Source organism: Erinaceus europaeus (genome assembly GCF_950295315.1).
Source record: "Erinaceus europaeus chromosome 6 unlocalized genomic scaffold, mEriEur2.1 SUPER_6_unloc_18, whole genome shotgun sequence".
Classification (NCBI taxonomy): Eukaryota; Metazoa; Chordata; class Mammalia; order Eulipotyphla; family Erinaceidae; genus Erinaceus; species Erinaceus europaeus.
In genome coordinates, this window is record NW_026647123.1 from 198,619 (window position 1) to 220,735 (window position 22,117).

The 22,117-nt window shown below is 44.8% G+C and overlaps 2 non-coding genes across 2 annotated transcripts; both read left to right on the forward strand.

The window, feature by feature from the left end:
• The first annotated feature begins 2,589 nt into the window (after nucleotides 1-2,589).
• LOC132536145 (U6 spliceosomal RNA) lies at nucleotides 2,590-2,696 on the forward strand. Its single transcript, XR_009547815.1, has one exon. It is a non-coding gene; the product is annotated as a U6 spliceosomal RNA (small nuclear RNA).
• Nucleotides 2,697-14,972: 12,276 nt separating this feature from the next.
• LOC132536144 (U6 spliceosomal RNA) lies at nucleotides 14,973-15,079 on the forward strand. Its single transcript, XR_009547814.1, has one exon. It is a non-coding gene; the product is annotated as a U6 spliceosomal RNA (small nuclear RNA).
• Nucleotides 15,080-22,117: the final 7,038 nt, after the last annotated feature.

Here is a 22,117-nt window from a genome sequence, read left to right on the forward strand (position 1 = left end):
TCTCTAGATTTTATTCAAACTTAAGTCTGTCTCTAAACCCTAACACCATCAACACAAAATGAGTTGAGTTAGATTCTTAAAATTTATTTTGGATTTGAGTCCCCACCACACCTGCAGAGGAAAAGATTTGTGAATGGTGAAGCAGTGCTGCAGGTTTCTCTCTCTCTCTCTCTTTCTCTCTCTTCTCCCTCTTTACTTCCCATTTCCTTTTTGATTTCTTCTGTTACTATCCAATAAACAAAGATAATAAAAATATTTTTATTTTTTAATTTTTAAAATATTTATTTCCCTTTTGTTACCCTTGTTGTTTTATTGTTGTAGTTATTATTGTTGTTATTGATGTCCTTGTAGTTGGATAGGACAGAGAAAAATGGAGAGAGGAGGGGAAGACAGAGGGGGAGAGAAAGATAGGCAGTGAAGCAGGTCTGCAGGTGTCTATCTTTCTCTCACCCTGTCTTCCATTCTTCTCTTCTTCCCTTTGTCCCAGCTGCATCCACAGCAGCACCATGGAGCCCTGAGGCCCGCGCCCTGAGACCCTGTCGCCCCCTGTCACATTGAGTAGCATAGCATCGCATCACCCCCAGGCAGCATTGAGCCATGCCGCGTTGTGTAGCACCCATTGGCCCCAGTGCTGGGGCCTGGGCCCTGCGCCCAGAGCGCCCAGCAAGAACTGTGCGGAGTCCCTGTGTGGAAGTACTGCTTGGGACTCCCCAAGGTGCTGTGCCAGACAGCAGCCAGTGGCCAGGTCCATAGTGCTGGAGCCCATCTAGTGAGATTCCTCCAATTCCAAGTAAGTGGCCCCTGGTTCCTGTGCCCTTGAAGGCTGGGTTGTTGTGCCCACCTGGGAAGGTGCTGGGTGGGGTGAGGGGCAAAGTCGGGGTACAGCCGCAGAGGGGCCAGCACCCCCGGACCCAGTACCCCGGGACAGGCGCACCCCTTAGAGGTGGCTGCGCACCCCCCCAAACCTCCAGCACCCAGCGGCCTTGAGCAGGGCGCTCCCCGAGATGGAGCCATGCCCACCCCCGGCAGGGGCGCACACAGAGGAGGTGTCCGTGAGCCCCCAGACCCCGCACCCCTGGCTGGGACACCCTGGAAGGGTGGCTGTGCGCCCCCAGATCGTGCTGCTTTTGGCTTCCCTGAGCGTGAGCATAGGGACCCCGCCGGAGAGTCTGGGCAGCCGGCCTTCCCTTTCCTTCCTCCTGGGAGAGGGGTCCTAGGTCCCTGGGCTTCACCCAGCGTGTCAGTGCTGGTGGCACCAAGTGCCCCGAGGGTGAGGACCCGCCAGTGCAGCTGGAGTCCAGGCAGTGCGCCTCCCGCACACCCCAAACGCCCTGGCAGGAGGGGACCCCGGAACCCACCGACCTGGCTTCAGGGGCAGCCAGGTCCAGAAAACTTTCCATGTGTCCGCCCACCCGAAATGTGCACCCGCTGTCCTTCCTCTCGGTGTGGCCCACGACGAGGTCCTCGGGGTACGGCTGTTTGGAATCCTGAACTTCGAGTTTGGTCTGGGGAAACATGGCGAGCCAAGCTCCCAAATTAGGGTGAAGGAGGCTGGGGCACGGGGTGCGGGTCCAGGTTGGGGGTCTCCTCGCACTAATAGAACTGGAGTGTTTTCTCTGCCTCTGTCTCTCTCAGAAGAGACATGCATTTCAGAGGGGTGCCCCAAGCCAGCTGGCTCCAACCCTTGTTGAGCCCTGGGCCCGGGCTGTGGATTGGGTCTGGGATGAAGGTCTGGCACTTTGCAACCTGCTGGTCCTGGAGGGCACTGCCAACATCCACCCCCAACCCCCCTCGTTCCGGTGGCCTGGGCCTGGCAGGGCTCCGTGTGTGGTCGGGGGTGGGCAGGGGTCGCCTGGGGTTCTTGTGTCTGTGGGGACAGTCCTGGGGAGACTGCAGTCTGCCTAGTCACACAATGGGGCAGCCAGGATGCTGGCAGGTGGGAGCTGCACTAGGAGCCCCACAGAGCCAGGCAGCAGCCTATCTTGGAGCTGGGTAGGAACCGCGTTTTTTTTTTTTAAAAATGAAATTAAAAAAATGAAATTAAAAAAAGGAAAAATGTTATTTATTAATACAAAAAAGAGAAGCAGAGCATGAATATGGCACATGCAAATCTGGGGATTGAATTCAGGACTTAATTCGTACAGAGCCATTGCCCTAGCCATTCTGCAATTCTAAAGTATAAATAGGTTATTTTATTTTTGTTGTTGTTGTTGTCACCAAGGTCTCATTGTCTCCCTTTCTTTTTTTTCTTGTCTATTCTTTTCCACTCTTTTTAATTTTTATTTATTTTTCCATTTTGTTGCCCTTGTTGCTTAACATTGTGTGCTGATTAATGTCGTTGTTGTTGGATAGGACAGAGAGAAATGGAGAGAAGAGGGGAAGACATAGAGTGGGAGAGAAAGACAGACACCTGCAGACCTGCTTCACCACCTGTGAAGGGACTCCCGGGCAGGTGGGGAGCCAGGGGCTAGAACCGCGATCTTTCCTCTGGTCCATGAGCTTTGCGCCATGTGCTCTTAACCCGCTGTGCCACTGCCTGACTCCAACTGTCTCCATCTCTTAACACTTTTTAAATAAGATTATAATATAGTCCTAGCTTCCATAGTACATATACTAAAATTGGCATGATACATAGAAGATTAGCATGGCCCCTGCTCAAGGATTACACACAGATTCATGAGGCATACCATATTTTTTCAAAAAAAGGATTATAAAATATATGTACACACATATAAATAATTATAATATTTTAAAGAGCCAGTTAATGCAACCTGGGAGGCGGTTCAGTGGCAGGAGATCTGGATTTGTATGTGTGGGATCCCAGGTCTGTCTGAACTCTGGTTCTACATATGCTGAAGCTCTTTTAAAAGATTTATTAATCAGTGAGGGAGAAAGGGAGGAGAGAGAGAGAGAGAGAGAGAGAGGAAAAACACTATAGCATCAGTCTGGAACATGTGATGCTGGAGGTAGAATTCAGGACCTCATGCTTGAGTCCAAAACTCCAACCACTCTGCCAGCCTGCAGGACTGCAGATTGGCTTTTTTGAATAAAATCATGGTAATATTGTTCTCTTAACTGTACATATTTTAAATAATACAAAGTCTTTTTAAAATTTTTTCTCAAATATTGTGCCTGGGGATCAATCCCACCCAGAACCTTGCACCTGCATGGGACAGCTGCGAGGCCTCCCTGCCAGTCTCCATTCTGTATCCTTTAAGAGAGGGAGACATGCAAAGCACTGCTCCTCTATGCAAGGAGTCCCGCCCATTGCCTGCCTGTGATTTCACTTGCAGTGTGGAGGATCAGACCCCCAGCCACATGCTATGCTATGTTTTCTTTTTAAGAAACAGACAACCTGCGCCTAGATTTAGGTGGGTAACTGGACTCAACAGTAGGCCAGGCCCACTTAAAATCCAAATTCAACAAATTTAGAACCAAGGCAAAGGAAAGAACAGTCACTATAATTTTTTAAGACACTGGGTAGCTTCTTTGCATTGGTCTCTCTCTATAAACATGTTATTTTCAACATCTCTGTATTGATGATTGAAGTGGGTCAAGCTGACTTAGTTCTCCTTGAGACAGACAACGTGTGTATCTACATTTGGGTCACAATACCCTGCTGTATGTTGATCTTTGAAAGTAAATGAATGTGCTGGGGTGGGATTGGGAGGCAGAACTTGGAGAAAGAATCATCCTCATCAATAGGTGTTGCTACATTCAGCCTTCATATAGGAAACACCTCAAGATATCAGTATCAGAGCAACCATTTACAAGTATTTTTTCAAGATTTATTTTACTTTACTTGTTTATTGAATAAAGACAGAGAAACTGAGATCGTAGGGGGAGGTAGAGAGAAAGACACCAACAGCACTGCTTAACCGACTGTGAAGCTTCCTTCTTTACAGGTGAGTCAACAGTTATTACATCTTAAGCTAGGTATCATTTCTTCCTTTCTTTCTCTCTTTTTCTTTTTAATTTCTTTATTGGGGAATTAATGTTTTACATTCCACATTAAATACAATAGTTTGTATTTGCAGAACAATTTCCAGTTTTCCATATAGCAATCTATGTATCATTTCTTTTCTTTCTTTTTTTTGTTGTTATTGGATAGCGACAAAGAGAAATTGAGAGAGAAGGGGGAGATAGAGAGGAATAGAGACAGAGAGACACCTGCAGACCTGCTTTACTACCTGTGAAGTGACTCCACTGCAGGTGGGGAGCAGGGGGCTTGAACTAGGATCCTAAACAGTCCTTGCTCTTTGTGCCATGTGGGCTTAGCCCACTGTGCTACCTTCTGGCTCCCTTAGGTATCATTTCTAAAGCCTGTTAAATCTAAAATGTTCTTAACCTTTTGTAGTAATTTCCTGATTCATGTTTGCTTGTCGTAAATATCTTGGTTCTGTTTTGTTTGCCTTGTGGGAACTCCCATCTGTCTTTGGTCTTGGTAATTTTCCAGGGCTTGTAGTTGAATGCCAGCAAGGACGCTCCCAGATAAAAAAAAAAAAAAACAAAGAAATCGCTCTGCATGTGCTTCGAGATAGGCTTTACCAGAAGATTATAGAGAAAGACGTGTCGACAGCAAAATACCAGAAGAATGCAGGTATATATGTACATTTAAATAAAAGAAAAAAAGAAAGGTGGGGGTCAGGTGGTAGTGCAGGAGGTTGAGTGCAGGTGGTGCAAATCACAAGGATTGGTGCAAGGAACCAGGGTTGAGTTTGTGGCTCCCCACCTGCAGGTTGTCTCTTCATAAGTGGTGAATCAGGTTTGCAGATGTCTTATCTTTCTCTCACCCTCTATATTCCCCTCCTCTCTCGATTTCTGTCTGTCCTATCCACAATGACATCAATAACAATAATAATAACCATAATAATGATAAAACAACAAGGGCAACAAAATGGAAAGGAAAAAAATGATTTATTTATTAATGAGAAGGTGTGAGGGAAGAACTAGAGCATCACTGTGACCTATGGAATGCCAGAGATTAAACTCAGAACTTCATGCTTGAGAGTCCAATGTCTTATTCACTGCACCACCTGTCAGGACACTGCGGATAAGATTTATTTAGTAGAATAACTTAACAACTGTTCGAAGAGTCATTCTGCACATGCCTTACATATGGGAGTCCCTCGGATTGATTCCTGGCACCACTGAACAGCAACACAGACACAGCAAGCCAAGTTCAGTGAATGGTAGATCTATGCTTAGGTCTCTATCTCAAAATCATAAGCATTGAACTGAGAGGTAGCTTAATGGTAAATTGCATACTGCACATGCATAAGGCCCCAAGATTGATCCCCAGCATACAGAAGTTCTGAGTGGTGCTCTATCCATAAAAATAAATAAACGAAGGGGTCCAGAGCTTGCTCCCCCAGTAGAGTGCACATCACATCACCATGCTTGCAGACCTGGTGTTGAGCCCTAACACAACATGGGAGCACCAGGCATGATGGCAGGTACTGTGATGTTTCTCACATGCTCTTTATCCCACTTTTTCTATTTCATTTTTAAAAAATTTTAAAGTCAATTTTCATTTATATATATTAATATATTTAGTTATTATCGGACAGAGACAGAGAAATAGGGAGGGGAGGGGGAGATAGAACAGGAGAGAGACAGAGAACCACCTACAGCCTTGCTTTACCACTTGTGAAGCTTCCCCTACCCCCTGCAGCTTAGGACCAAGGGCTTGAACCTGGTTCCTTATGCACTGTAATTTGTGTGCTTAACCAGATGCACCACTGCTGGCCCCCTGTATATTTTATTCATTTATTATTTCCTGGATAGAAATTGAGAGGGAACAGAAGATCTAGAAGGGGAGACAAAGAGAGACACCTGCAGTGCTACCTCACCACTTGTGAAGCTTCTCCTCAGCTGGTTGTATCTTGGGCTTGAACCTTAGTCCTTGTGCATTGTAACATGTGCACTCCACTGGTTACACCACCTCCTGGACCCCATTTTTTCATTTTTAAATTTAAAAGGAGAAAACAACTGTTGACAACAGTAGAATTATGTAAGTATGAAACTCTGGTGTAAGTATGAAACTCTGGCGTACTAAAATACATCAATATATTCATCTTTTTGTAAAGGTCACTTTGTGAGTGCACATGTTATAGTGTGAGAGGACCAAGGTTCAAGCCCCTGATCCCCACTTGCAGGTGGAAGCTTCACAAGCAGTGAAACAGTATCTTAATGTGTCTCACTTTCTTTTGCCACTCTATCTCACCTTTCCATCTCCATTTCTTTCTTTCTTACGAAGCAAAAAGAAAAAAAAAACTTTTTAAAAGGTTTCTTTATATTAAAAATGTTTTTTCATTATTCTTGACCAAGTAAAAATCTCAGGACATATAGAAAATATACTCCGCTGTGAATAAGAAATAACTTGAATGTTTAGGCTCTCTCTGTGTGTGCCAGACGGGGTTTGCTAAGAAGTAGTGGTTTTTAAATGCAAATTCCTATCTTCAAGTCTACCTACTGATGCTCCTCTGCAATCTGAGACCATCGCAGGCAAGGGATAAATATATTATTTGCACTGTCACTTACACTACGGCAGGCTAAAACAAGCGTAGGGAAAGTGGAAAGGCCAAAAGTAGGGAAAACTAAGATATCTAAATCAAAGTGACTTGTGACAGTTATTATAATGCTTACTGTTATGCAGCCCACTTTTCCTAAAATGCTACAAGGTTTACTGCAAATAACTCAAAAACATGGGTTTTACTTTTGTTTGTAAAGATTTATTTATTAATGAGAGAGATAGGGGAGAGGAAGAAGGAGGACCGCAGCATCACTCTGACACATCTGATGCCGGAGATCAATCTTGAGACCTCACACCTAAGAACCCCAAAGCTTTATCCACTGCACAATCTCGCAGACAGTGGCAGCATTTATTTTTATTTTTTTATATTTATTTTATTTATTTATTCCCTTTTGTTGCCATTGTTGTTTTATTGTTGTAGTTATTATTGTTGTTGTCGTTGTTGGATAGGACAGAGAGAAATGGAGAGAGGAGGAGAGATAGACACCTGGAGATCTGCTTCACCGCCTGTGAAGAGACTCCCCTGCAGGTGGGGAGGCGGGGTTCGAACCGGGATCCTTATGCCGGTCCTTGTGCTTTGCGCCACCTGTGCTTAACCTGCTGCGCTACAGCCCGACTCCCGGCAGCCTTTACTTTTTTATAATTTAAAATATTATGATACTTTGCTCACTTAAGAGGCAAAAGATTTATACAATCTGAAGAGAACAAGAGTATACATACTTTGCTTATTTAAATGATACATACACTTTAGTAGAACTTATACATTTGAATAAAACTACATACATATGTAATTCAAAATCTAGGAAATAGAGAAAAATGAAGTGGGGGGAAAACCCTTTCCTGACCCTCGACCTTAGACTCTATCAGTAGTATGGTGTTTTTAAATGAATTAATTTTCCCTTTTTAGTTGCCCTTGTTTAACATTGTTGTAGTTATTGATGTTGTTGTTGTTGGATAGGACAGAGAGAAATGGAGATAGCAGGGGAAGACAGAGGGGGAGAGAAAGACAGATACCTGCAGACCTGCTTCACTGCTTGTGAAGTACCTTTCCTGCAGGTCCGGGGAGCTGGGGCCAGAACCAGGATCCTTCCACTGGTCCTTGCACTTTGCAGTATGGTTTTGGCAGAGATATTTATTTCTGAACCCATAGGGATTTGTAATAAATTTTTGTAATAATATGTTTCATTTTAAAACTTGAAAGTATCTTAATTTCCATAAAAAATTTCATAAAAATGACCTTTAAACCAATTTTCTCTTTAGACAGTTATGATACAAATCCTGAATAGAAATAGCTTGAGGAAAAAATTTGAGTTAACACATTAGTAAACTTGCTGGAGAACGGACTGATGAGGGTAAAATATAGTTTTTTATTTATTTTAATTTCATGAATTACAAAAGGTGGTAGAGGGGCACAGAAGCAGCACTCTAGCATATGCAGTGCTTGGGATTGGACTCAGGACCTAAAATTTAGAAGCTCTAAGTTCTTCCATGGTGCAACCTACCCATCTTCAGAGATATTTTTCTTTTGTTTTGTTCTAAAGATCTTATTTATTCATTAATGAGAGAGAGAGAGGAGCAGGGAGGATCTGCACGTTACTCTGGTATATGTGGCACCAGGGATTGAACTTGGGACCTCATGCCTGGGAATCCTATACTTTATCCACTCTACCTCTTCCTCCCAGTACCACTGATAATTTGGCTTTGATTGGAATTGGAACTACTGAAGAAGCACTATTGGGTGCTGGGTGGTAGTGCAGCGAGCAGGTTAAGCGCACATGGCACAAAGCTCAAGGATAGGGGTTGGGATCCCAGTTTGAGCTCCCCACCTGCAGGGATGTCACTTCACAATTGGTGAAGCAGGTCTGAAGGTGTCTGTCTTTCTCTCCCACTCATTGTCTCCCCCCCCACCCTCAATTTCTCTGTCCTATCCAGCAACAATGATAAACAAAAAGAACAACAAAAGGCGGGGGGAGGGGTGATGGCCTGCAGGAGCAGTGGATTTGTAGTTCAGGTAGAAAAAAAAGAGAAAAAGAAACACTCTTACTCCATAAGTAAACCTGAGATAACAAGAGTCTTAAACAATTAAATTCCTTCCACTCTTGCTCTTTGTCAATTGTATGTGCCTGACGTTCAGAAATAGAAATCCTTAGAAAAGAATTTGCGGTGCCTTTTCCATTGTAGTAAAGATAGTAATTATATTAAAATGTGAATTCCTTTCTATCTCTGCACAGGTTGGAACAAGAACCTAGTCAGAAAGAATCCAGACCTACAGTTTCACCCAGAATAGTGTCACTGACCACAGGGTAGGAAATGAAGTCCATGATATTAAGGTAATATTACTGAATGTGCTTACTGTATCTTTGATTTATTAAGGAATCAAATTCGGGGGCCTGGTTTATTAAGGAATTTGGGGGGCAGGTTTATTAAGGAATTAAAATTTGGGGGCTCTAGCCTGTATCCTTAGGCTGATCCTTGTGCTTTGCACCACCTGTGCTTAACGCACTGTGCTACAGCCCAACCCCTGTTAATATTCTATTATCTTCCTTTCCTTCTTGGCTTGGTCCCTTTATCTTGCTTGTAAATCTGTCATCTGAACTGAGAAGGTTGAAAGAGGAGGGGAGGGGGCCCACTGAGGTGTAAGGATCCAGGGCCACATGTATGCCCTGCCCACTTCACTCCCAGGTCAGACTGGCTTCCTCTGCCCCCTGGAGCCTGTCTGTGCATGTGTGTGTGGGGGGGCTGGGGTGTTTACAAGTGTTTCCTGATGCTAGAACAGTCTCGTTGGAGTGTGACTGCTAACTGCTTTTTGGCAAGATACTATTTTAAATAGTCCTGGGGTCCTGATTGTGGTACACCTGGTTGAGCACACATGTTACAGTGCACAAGGATCCAAGTTCAAGCCCTTGGCCCCCATCTGCAAGGGGAAAACTTTTTGAGTGGTGAAGCCGTGTTGCAGGTCTCTGTCTCTCTCCCTATCACCTACCTTCCCTCTGAATTTATGGCTGTTTCTATCCATTAAATAAATAAATATAATAATAGAAAAATCAATTTACGTGACAGAAGTCTACATCAAATTGGCATTTGAAATAAGAAAGCTCTTTTTTGAGGTCCCCTGTTACAGAGCACATGAGTGGAAACAAACTGCTTCTGGAAAGCCTGTTTTTAGTAGCTTAACTTTTTCCTTTCTTTAATTTTCTTTTTAAACTATCTTTATTTATTGGATAGAGACAGCCATAACTTGAGATGTGATGGAAGGGGGAGAGAGAGGGAGGGAGAGACAGAGACACTTGCAGCCCTGCTTAGTCACTTTTGAAGCTTTCCTCCTGCAGTGAGGATCAGGGGCTTGAATCCATGTCCCTGTGCATTGTTGTGTGTCTAACCAAGTATACCACTGCCTGACTCCCCCCTTTTTTCTCTTGGCTTTTCTTTCATTGTTTATTTTTCCTTTCTTTCTTTCTTTCTTTCTTTCTTGCTTTTGGGCTTATCACCAGGTTTCAGGGCCAGCACTATGAATCCACTGGTGCTGGCAGCCATATATTTATTGATTCATTTACTTATTTATTTTGGCTAAGACAGAGAGAAACTGAGAGGGGAGGGGGTATATAGAGAGGGATAGAGACCTGTTTCTCTGCTTGTGAAGTGTCCCTCTGCAGGTGAGGATCCAGGGCCTCCAACCAAGATCCTTGCATGGGTCTTTGTGCTTTTATACTATGTGCACTAAACCCAGTGCACCCCCACCTACCCCACCCTCCCATTTGCATTCCTTTATAGGTGAGAGGAAATACAAAATAAGAGGCAAAATCTTCACCCAGCACTTTGTTTAGGGCAGAAGAAACTCTGAAAATGTCTCCCCTCAGCTTAGAGGGAGAGGGGAGTTTCTCTGCATGTGATGCCTCTTTTTTTTTTTAATTATCTATGTCTGGATTGACTGATTGATTAGATAGAAAGAGAAATTGATAAGGGAGGAACATATAGAAAGGGAAAGAGATAGAGACACCTGTAGCTATATTTCATCACTTGTGAAGTTTTCCCCCTGCAGGTAGGGGGCCAGGGGCTTGAACCCAGGTCCTTGTGCACTATGATGTATGCATTTAACCAGGTGCACCACCACCTGCCCCTAATTTTTTGCTTTTAAAGAAGCTTCCACTGATTTTTTTGCATACAACTATCTATATATGCTATTCTTTTTTAAAGGTTTATTTATAAAATGGAAATATTGACAAGGCCATAGGATAAGAGGGGTATAATTCCCACCACCAGAACTCAGTATCCCATCCCCTCCCAATGGCTTTCCTATTCTTTAACCCTCTGGGAGTATGGACTCAGGGACATTATGATGTGCAGAGGTAGAAGGTCTGGCTTCTGTAACTGCTTCCATGCTGAACATGGGTGTTTACAGGTGGATCCATATTCTCAGTCTGTCTTTCTCTTTCCCTAGTGGGGCAGAGTTCTGGAAAAGTGGGGCTCCAGGACACATTGGTGGAGTCTTCTGTCCAGGGAAGTCCAGTAGGCATCTTGGTAGCATCTGAAACCTGGTGGCTAAAAAAAGAGTTGACATATAAAGCCAAACAAATTGTTGACCCATCATGAACCTAAAGGCTGGAATATTGCAGATGAAGATTTGGGGTCTCTGTTTTGAAGATAGCTAGTAGGCCTATTTTTAAAATGTTATATTCCAAAGGGATATATATTCCAAAGGGATATTATATTCCAAGGGATATATATTCCAAAGGGACATTATATTCCTACTGCTTTGTCCTCCTCTCACGCAGTCTCATCGTGCAGGTAGCAGGGATGGGTCTGGGCAAAGCCCTATTTCTTTTTCTGGCTCTGAGATTTTGAACTTTACATCCTGTCTCTAGATTTTATTCAAACTTAAGTCTGTCTCTAAACCCTAACACCATCAACACAAAATGAGTTGAGTTAGATTCTTAAAATTTATTTTGGATTTGAGTCCCCACCACACCTGCAGAGGAAAATCTTTGTGAATGGTGAAGCAGTGCTGGAGGTCTCTCTCTCTCTCTCTTCTCCCTCTTTACTTCCCCTTTCCCTTTTGATTTCTGCTGTTACTATGCAATAAATAAAGATAATAAAAATATTTTTAAATTTTTTAAATATTTATTTTCCCTTTTGTTGCCCTTGTTATTTTATTGTTGTAGTTATTATTGTTCTTATTGATGTCCTTGTAGTTGGATAGGACAGAGAGAAATGGAGAGAGGAGGAGAAAACAGAGAGGGGGAGAGAAAGATAGACACCTGCAGACCTGCTTCACTGCCTGTGAAGCAAACCCTCTGTAGTTTGAGAGCCGGTGTACTTAACCCACTGTGCTACCTCCTGACTTCGCTTAGATTATTTTTAAGGAATTTGTATTTACAATTAAATTTTGATTTGATAGAACAAGGCAATTCATACAAGGAAGGGAGATAATGGAGAGAGAGAAAGACACGTACAGCTCTGCTTGCTTGTCAAGCTTAACCCCACCCCCTAGCAGGTAGGCACTGGGGCCTTGAACCTGGGTCATTAGTCATGGTTATGTGCATGGTCAACTGAGATCACCACCACCTGTGCCTATTTTAAAATTATTAAAGAATTTCTTAAGAATCCCCTCAACACTATATCTGTTCTATTCCAGCTTAGGTCCATGATTGGTCAACAATTTGTTCGGCTTTGTATATTAACTCTTTTCAACCACCAGGTTCCAGATGCTAGCATAATGCTGACCAGACTTCCCTGGACAGACAACACCACCAATGTGTCCTGGAGCTCTGCTTCCCCAGAGCCCTTGCCCACTAGGACAAGGGAGAGACAGGCTGGGAGTATGGATCAACCAGTCAACGCCCATGTTCAGTGGGGAAGCAATTGCAGAAGCCAGACCTTCCGTCTTCTGCATCCCACAATGACCTTGGGTCCATACTCCCAGGGTTAAAAAACAAGAAAGCTATCAGGGGAGGGGATGGGATACAGAGTTCTGGTGGTGGGAATTGTGTGGAGTTGTACCCCTCTTTTTTTAAAAAATATTTTATTTTATTTATTTATTCCCTTTTGTTGCCCTTGTTGATTTATTGTTGTAGTTATTATTGTTGTTGTCGTTGTTGGAAGTTGTACCCCTCTTATCCTATGGTTTACTCAATGTTTCCTTTTTATAAATAAAACATTAAAAAAAAGGGAGTTTGGAGGTGGCGCAGCGGGTTTATCGCAGGTCGCACAGCCTAAGGATCCTGGTTCGAGCCCCCACCTCCCCACCTGCAGGGGCCTGGCCTCACAGTAGGTGAAGCAGGTCTGCAGGTGTGTCTATCTTTCTCTCCCCCTGTCTTCCCTTCTTCTCTTCTTCTCTTTGTCCCAGCTGCGTCCAGCTCAGCGCCATGGAGCCCTGCGGCCCTCGCCCAGAGGCCCCGTCGCCCCCACGCTGCATTGCTTAGCGTCGCGTCGCGTCACGTCACCCCCACGCCGCATTGCGTTGAGTTGCCTCGCACCCATAGGCCCCAGCGCTGGGGCCTGGGTCTGAGACTTGAGCGCCAGGCCACGACTGTGCGGAGGCTCCCGGCATGGAAGTACTGCTGGGGAGTCATGATGGTGCTGTGCTGGACAGCAGCGGCCATGTCCATAGTGCTCGGCCCATCTACTGCCATTCCTCCAATTCCAAGTAAGGGGCCCCCGGTGCCACCCGTCCTGGAAGGCTCGGGTGTCGCGCCCGCCCAGGAAGGTGCTGGGTGGGGGGAGGGGCGAAGTCGGGGTACAGCCACAGAGGCGCCAGCGCCGCTGGACCCCTTACCCCGGGCCAGGCACACCCCGAAGAGGTGGCTGCGCCCCCCCAACCCCCAGGATCCAGCGGCATTGAGCGGGGCAGTCCCCGGATAAGGGCCATGCGCACACCCGGCAGGGGCGCACCCGGGGGAGGTGTGCGCGAGACCCCAGACCCCACACCCCGGGCAGGGACACCCTGGAAGGGTGGCTGCGCGCCCCAGATCCCGCTGTTTTCGGCTTCCAGGAGCGCAAGCACAGGGACCCCGTCGGAGAGTCTGGGCAGCCGGCCTTCCCTTTCCTTCCAGCCAGGAGAGGGGTCTTGGGGTCCCAGGGCCTCGCCCAGCATGTCCATGCCTGCGGCTCCAAACGCCCTGAGGGTGAGGACCCGCCGGGGCAGCTCGAGGCCCGGCAGTGAGCCTCCCGCCCACCCCAACCGCCCGGGCAGGAGGGGACCCCGGTGGAACCCACCAGCCTGCCTTGGCTTCGGGAGTGGCCAGGCCCAGAGAACTTTCCGCGCACATTCCCATCGAAATGTGTGCCTGCTGTCCTTCCTCGGTGTGGCCCACGACGAGGTCCTCGGGGGACTGCTGTTTGGAATCCTGAACCTGGAGTTTGGCCTGGGGCAACATGGCGAGCCGGGCTCCCAGACTAAGGTGAAGGCCTGGGCGCGGGGTGTGGGTCCAGGTTGGGGGGTCTCCTCACACTTCTAGAACTGGAGTGTTTTCTCTGCCTCTGTCTCTCTCGAAGAGACATGCATTTCAGAGCTGTGCCCCATGCTGGCTGGCTGGAACCCCTGTTGAGCCATTTGCCAGGCTGCGGGTTGGGTCTGGAATGAGGGTCTGGCACTTTGCAAACTGCTGGTCCGGGGAGGCCACTCCCAGCGCCCCCCCACCCCTTTCAGGAGGCCTGGGCCTGGCTGGGCTCCTTGTGCCATGGGGGGTGGGCGGGGGGCGCCTGGGGCTCTTGTGTCTGCAAGGATAGTCCTGGGGGGACTGCAGTCCGCCTGCGCACAACAGGGCGGCCAGGGCACTGGCAGGTGGGAGCTGCAATAGGAGCTGGGCAGAGCCAGGCAGGAGCCAATCTTGGAGCTGGGTAGGAACCGGACAGGAACTGTGGTTTAAAAAAAAAAGGAAATTAAAAAAAGGAAAAAAATGTTACTTATTAATACCAAAAAGAGAAGCAGAGCATGACTGTGGCACATGCAATGCTGGGGATTGAATTCAGGACTTAATGCCTACAGATCCACTGCCCTAGCCATTTTGCAATTCTAGAGTATAAATAGGTTATTTTATTTTTTTGTTGTTGTTGTCACTAAGGTCTCATTGTCTCCCTTTCTTTTTTTTCTTTTCTATTCTTTTCCACTCTTTTTTTATTTTTATTTATTTTTCCTTTTGGTTTCCCTGGTTGCTTAACATTGTTGTGGTTATTAATGTCGTTGTTGTTGGATAGGACAGAGAGAAATGGAGAGAGGAGGGGAAGACAGAGAGGGGGAGAGAAAGACAGACACCTGCAGACCTGCTTCACCACCTGTAAAGGGACTCCCCGGCAGGTGGGGAGCCAGGAGCTCGAACCACGAACCGCGACCTTTCCTCCGGTCCTTGAGCTTTGCGCCATGTGCGCTTAACCCACTGTGCCACCACCCGACTCCAACTGTCTCCATCTCTTAACACTTTTTAAATAAGATTATAATATAGTCCTAGCTTTGGTAGTACATATACTGAATTTGGAATGATACAGAGAAGATTAGCATGGCCCCTGCTCAAGGATTACACACAAATTCATGAAGTGTACCATATTTTTTCAAAAAAAGTTTATAAAATATATGTACACATATAAATAATTAAAATCTTTTAAAGAACCAGTTAATGCAAGCTGGGAGGTGGTTCAGTGGTAAGAGGTCAGGATTTGCATGTGTTGGATCCTAGGTCTGTCTGAACCCTTTTTCTACATATGCTGGAGCTCTTTTAAAATATTTATTAGTGAGGGAGAAAGGGAGGAGAAAGAGAGAGAGATAGAGAGAGAGAGAAAACACTGTAGCATCAGTCTGTAACATGTGATGCTGGTGGTAGAATTCAGGACCTCATGCTTGTGTCCAAAGCTCCAACCATTGTGCCAGCCTCCAGGGCTGCAGATTGGCTTTTTTGAAAAAAATCATGGCAATATTGTTCTCTTAACTGTACATCTTTTAAGTAATACAAAGACTTTAAAAAAATTTTTCTCAAATATTGTGCCTGGGGATCAATCCCACCCAGAACCTTGCACCTGCATGGGACAGCTGAAAAGCCTCCCCGCCAGTCTCCATTCTGTATCCTTTAAGAGAGGGAGACATGCAAAGCACTGCTCCTCTATGCACAGAGTCCCTCCCATTGCCTGCCTGTGGTGTTCACTTCCGGTGTCCAGGATCAGACCCCCAGCCACATGCTACGTAAAGCATGTGCTTTACCCCCTGAGCCGCCTTCTGGTCCTGAGTTTGATTCCTGGCATTGCATGTACCATAATGATGCTCTCATTCTCTTTTATGAATAAAAAAGTTATGTTATGTATGTACTTGCATAACAATTCCCAGTTTTCCATAAAGCAATCTATGTATCTTTTTTTTGTTTGTTATTGGATAGTGAAAGAGAGAAATTGAGATAGAAGGGGGAGATAGAGAGGAATAGAGACAGAGAGACACCTGAAGACCTGCTTTACTACCTGTGAAGCGACTCCTCTGCAGGTGGAGAGCAGGGGGCTTGAACCAGGATCCTAAACGTTCCTTGCTCTTTGTGCCATGTGGGCTTAGCCCACTGTGCTACCTTCTGGCTCCATTAGGTATCATTTCTAAAGCCTGTTAAATCTAAAATGTTCGTAATCTTTTGTATTAATTTCCTGATTCATGTTTCCTTGTCTTAAACATCTTGCTTCTGTTTAAGTTTGCCTTGTGGGAAGTCCCATCTGTCTTTGGTCTTGGTAATTTTCCAGGGCTTGTAGTTGAATGCCAGCAAGAACGCTCCCAGATAAAAAACAAAGAAATTGCTCTGCATGTGCTTCAAGGTAGGCTTTACCAGAAGATTATAGAGAAAGGTGTGAGGGAAGAACTAGAGTATCACTGTGACCTATGCAATGCCAGAGATTAAACTGAGAACTTCATGCTTGAGAGTCCAATGTCTTATTCACTGTACCACCTCTCAGGACACTGCAGATAAGATTTATTTAGTAGAATCACTTAACAACTGTTCGAAGAGTCACTCTGCACATGCCTTACATATGGGAGTCCCTGGGCTTGATTCCTGGCCCCACTGAACAGCAACACAGATACAGCAAGCCAAGTTCAGTGGATAGTAGATCTGTGCTTAGGTCTCTATCTCAAAATTGTAAGCATTTAACTGAGAGATAGGTTAGTGGTAAACTGCATACTACACATGCAGGAGGCCCCAAGTTTGATCCCCAGCATACAGAAGTTCTGAGTGGTGCTCTATCCATAAAAATAAATAAACGAAGGGGTCCAGAGCTTGCTCCCCCAGTAGAGTGCACATCACATCACCATGCTTGCAGACTTGGTGTTGAGCCCTAACACAACATGGGAGCACCAGGCATGATGGCAGGTACTGTGATGTTTCTCACATGCTCTTTATCCCACTTTTTCTATTTCATTTTTTAAAATTTTTAAAGTCAATTTTCTTTTATATATATTAATATATTTATTTATTATTGGACCGAGACAGAGGAATTGGGAGGAGAGGAGGAGTTAGAAAAGAGAGAGACAGAGAAACACCTGCAGCCTTGCTTTACCACTTGTGAAGCTTCCCCTACCCCCTGCAGCTGGGGACCAGGGACTTCAACATGATTCCTTATGCACTGAAATTTCTGTGCTTAAACAGATGCACCACTGCTGGCCCCCTGTATATTTTATTCATTAATTATTTCCTGGATAGAAGTTGAGAGGGAACAGAAGATGTAGAGGGGGGAGACACAGAGAGACACCTGCAGCGTTGCCTCACCACTTGTGAAGCTTCTCCTCAGCTGGTTGTATCTTGGGCTTGAACCTTAATCCTTGTGAATTGTAACATGTTCACTCCACTGGTTACATCACCTCCCGGACCCCATTTTTTTTCATTTTAAAGTTAAAAGGAGAAAACATCTGTTGGCAATAGTAGAATTATGTAGTATAAAACTGTTGTACTAAAATACATCGATATATTCATCTTTTTTTAAAGGTCATTTTGTGAGTGCACATGTATAGTGTGAGAGGACCAATGTTCAAGCCCTTCATCCCCACTTGCAGGCAGAAGCTTCACAAGCAGTGAAACACCATCTTAATGTGTCTCACTTTCTTTTTCCACTCTATCTCCCCTTTCCATCTCTATTTCTTTCTCTCTTACCAAACAAAAAAAAAGACTTTTTAAAGGTTACTTTATATTAAAAATGTTATTTCATTATTCTTGACCAAGTAAAAATATCTCAGGACATATAGAAAATATATTCCATTGAGAATAAGAAATAACTTGAATGTTTAGGCTCTCTGTGTCTGCGCCAGAAGGGGTTTGCTAAGAAGTAATGGTTGGGAAATGTGAATTCCTAGCTTCAAGTTTACCTACTGATGCTCCTCTGCAATCTGAGACCATCGCAGGCAAGGGATTAATATATCATTTGCACTGTCACTTACACTACTGCAGGCTAAAACAAGGGTAGGGAAAGTGGAAAGGACAAGAGTAGGGAAAACTAAGATATCTAAATCAAAGTGACTAGTGACAGTTATTATAATGCTTACTGTTATGCAACCCACTTTTCCTAAAATGCTACAAGGTTTACTGCAAATAACTCAAAAACATGTCTATTTTGGGCTTCCACATTCTCTTTCAACCCCATTCAGGTTTTACTTTTGTTTGTAAAGATTTATTTATTAATGAGAGAAATAGGGGAGAGGAAGTAGGAGAACCACAGCATCACTCTGACTCATGTGATGCCGGAGATCAAACTTGAGAACTCACACCTAAGAACTCCAAAGCTTTATCCACTGCACAACCTCCCAGACAGTGGCAGCCTTTATTTTTTTAAAATTTAAAATATTATGATACTTTGCTTACTTAAGAGGCAAAAGATTTATACAATCTGAATAGAACAAGAGTATACATACTTTGCTTATTTAAATGATACATACACTTTAGTAGAACTTACACATTTGAATAAAACTACATACATATGTAATTCAAAATCTAGGAAATATCGAAAAATGTAGTGGGGGAAAAACCCTTTCTTGCCCCTTGACCTTAGACTCTATAAGCAGAAAATATTAGAGTATGTTTTTTTTAATGAATTAATTTCTTTTTCCCTTTTTTGTTGCCCTTGTTTAACATTGTTGTAGTTATTGATGTTGTTGTTGGATAGGACAGATAGAAATGGAGAGAGGAGGGGAAGACAGGGGGAGAGAAAGACAGATACCTGCAGACCTGCTTCACTGCTTGTGAAGTACCTTTCCTGCAGGTGGAGAGCTGGGGGCCAGAACCAGGATCCTTCTGCTGGTCCTTGTGCTTTGCAGTATGGTTTTGGCAGAGCTATTTATTTCTGAACCCACAGGGAGTCGTAATAAATTTATGTAATAATATGTTTTATTTTACAACTTGAAAGTATCTTAATTTCCATAAAAAATTTCATAAAAATGACCTTTAAACCAATTTTCTCTTTAGAGAGTTATGATACAAATCCTGAATAGAAACAGCTTGAGAAAGAAGTTTGAGTTAACACATTAGTAAACTTGCTGGAGAACGGACTGATGTGGGTAAAATATAGCTTTTTAATTATTTTTAATTTCATGAACTACAGAAGGGGGTAGAGGGGCCCAGAAGCAGCACTCTAGCATATGCAGTGCTTGGGATTGGACTCAGGACCTAAAATTTAGAAGCTCTAAGTTCTTCCATGGTGCAACCTACCCATCTTCAGAGATATTTTTCTTTTGTTTTGTTCTAAAGATCTTATTTATTCATTAATGAGAGAGAGAGAGAGGAGCAGGGAGGATCTGCACATTACTCTGGTATATGTGGCACCGGGGATTGAACTTGGGACCTCATGCCTGAGAATCCTGTACTTTATCCACTCTGCCTCCTTCTCTCAGACCACTGATAATTTGGCTTTGATTGGAACTGGAACTACTGAAGAAGCACTCTTGGGGGCTGGGTGGTAGTGCAGCGGTTCAGCACCCATGGCACAAAGCTTAAGGTTAGGGGTTGGGATCCTGGTTTGAGCTCCCCACCTGCAGGGATGTAACTCCACAAGAAGTGAAGCAGGTCTGCAGGTGTCTGTATTTCTCTCCTACTCCTTGTCTCCCCCCCCACCCTTAATTTCTCTGTCCTATCCAGCAACAATGATAAACAAAAAGAACAACAAAGGGCGGGGGAGGGGGATGGCCTCCAGGAGCAGTGGATTTGTAGTGCAGGAGGCAAAAGAAAAAGAAACACTCTTACTCCATAAGTAAACCTGAGATAACAAGAGTCTTAAACAATTAAATTCCTTCTGTTCTTGCTCTTGTCAATTGTATGTGTCTGACCTTCAGAAATAGAAATCCTTAGAAGAAAATTTACAAGTTCCTTTTCCATTGTAGTAAAGATAGTGATTGTGTTAAAATGTGAATTCCTTTCTATCTCTGCACAGGTCGGAACAGGAGCCCAGTCAGAAAGAATTCGGACCTACAATTTTACCCAGAATAGAGTCACTGACCACAGGGTAGGATATGAAGTCCAAGATATTAAGGTAATATTACTGAATGTGCTTACTGTATCTTTGATTTATTAAGGAATCAAATTTCGGGGCCTGGTGGTAGCACAACAGGTTAAGCATACATGTTGCAAAGAAGCCACCTGGCAGCGGTCCCAGTTCATGCAGATGCATGTGGTCCTGGTGATACTGCGGGGCCCATCCATGCTGGCTCTGGGCACAGCTCAGTGCCCCCCATCTGTGCAGTACTTAGGGGCAGGGGAGCCCACAGTGGACCACAGGACAGCAGCAAGGCCCCTGTGTCGCCCTAGTTACATCTTCACTGGATTGACTGTCAGTATCACCTAGAGATGCCTGCTAGCCATATGCTGCTGGGCATTTCAGTGTTTGTTTTGCCTTTCTTTTATATTATTTTTTATATAGTCTCTTTTGTTGCCCTTTTTTATTGTTGTTGTATTTATTAGTATTGATGTCATCCTTGTTATACAGGACAGAGAAAAATTGAGAAAGGAGGGGAAGACAGACGGGGAGAGAAAGACAACTGCAGATCTGCCTCACTGCCTGTGAAGCAACTCCCCTACAAGCAGGGAGCTGGGGGCTCGAACTGTGATCCTTCAGAAGGCCTTGCGTTTTTGCCCCACTTGGCTTAACTGGCTGAGCTACTGCTCAGTTCCCTTTTTCCCCGCTTTTAAAAAAAAATATTTATTTATTCCCTTTTGTTGCCCTTGTTTTATTGTTGTTATTATTTTATTTTTAAATATCTATTTATTTGGTTTTGTTGCCCTTTGGTTTTTTGTTGTTGTTGTTGTTGTTGTTGTAGTTATTGTTGTTTTGTTGGGTGGGACAGAGAGAAATGGAGAGAAGAGGGGAAGACAGAGAGGGGGAGAGAAAGATAGACACCTGCAGACCTGCTTCACTGTCTGTGAAGCGACTCCCCTGCAGGTGGGGAGCCGGGGGCTGAAACCGGGATCCACATGGTGATCCTTCTGCTTGTGCACTTGTGCTTAACCTGCTGCACTACCAACCAAATCCCTTGTTGTAGTTGTTGTTACTGATGTCATCATTGTTGGATAGGACAGACAGAAATGAGGAGAGGAGGGGGTCGGGCGGTGGCGCAGTGGGTTAAGCGCACGTGGCGCAAAGCGCAGGGACTGGCGTAAGGATCCTGGTTCGAGCCCCCGGCCCCCCACCTGCAGGGGAGTCGCTTCACGGGCGGTGTTGTAGGTCTGCAGGTGTCTATCTTTCTCTCCCCCTCTCTCTGTCTTCCCCTTCTCTCTCCATTTCTCTCTGTCCTATCCAAGAACAAAGCAATGTCAACAATGGCAATAATAACCGCAATGAGGCTGCAACAACTAGGGCAACAAAAAGGGGGAAAAATGGCCTCCAGGAGCAGTGGATTCATGGTGCAGGCACCGAGCACAGCAATAACCATGGAGGAAAAAAAAAAGAAATGAGGAGAGGAGGGGAAGACAGAGAGGGGAGAGAAACATAGACACCTACAGACCTGCTTCACTGCTTGTGAAGCAACTCCCCTACAGGTGGGAAGCCAGGGGCTCCAACCTGGATCATTACCCCCATCCTTGCACTTTGAGCCATGGGCGCATAATCAGCTGCACTACCACCCAAGTCTCCTCTTTTCCCTTTCTATATGCACTGAGTATGTGCTTGTCTCTGAAGGTCATGTATACCCTCTGAGTTTTAGTCTTTTTTTTTTTTACCTCCATAGTTATCATTGGGCTTGGTGGCAGCACTAGGAATCCACTGCTCCTGGAGGCTATTTTTACCATTTCATTGCCCTTGTTGTTGTTGTTGTTGTTGCTATACCTGTTGTTGTTGGACAGGACAGAGAGAAACTGAGAGAGGACAGGAAGACAGAGGGGGAGAGAAAGACAGAAACCTGCAGACCTACTTCACTGCTAGTGAAGCGACCTTCCCCACACACATAAGGAAGTGGGGGCTCAAACTGGGATCTTTATGCCCATCCTAGTGCTTTGAGCCATGTGTGCTTCTCCCGCTGTGTACGGCCCAGCCCCCGGTATTTGCCTTTAATGACTTTGGTGTACCTTACTAATAATGAGACTATTTCTCATATAGACTCAGAATAATACTTTGATCGGACTTTTCAGGAAGCATTTCTTTAGATCATGT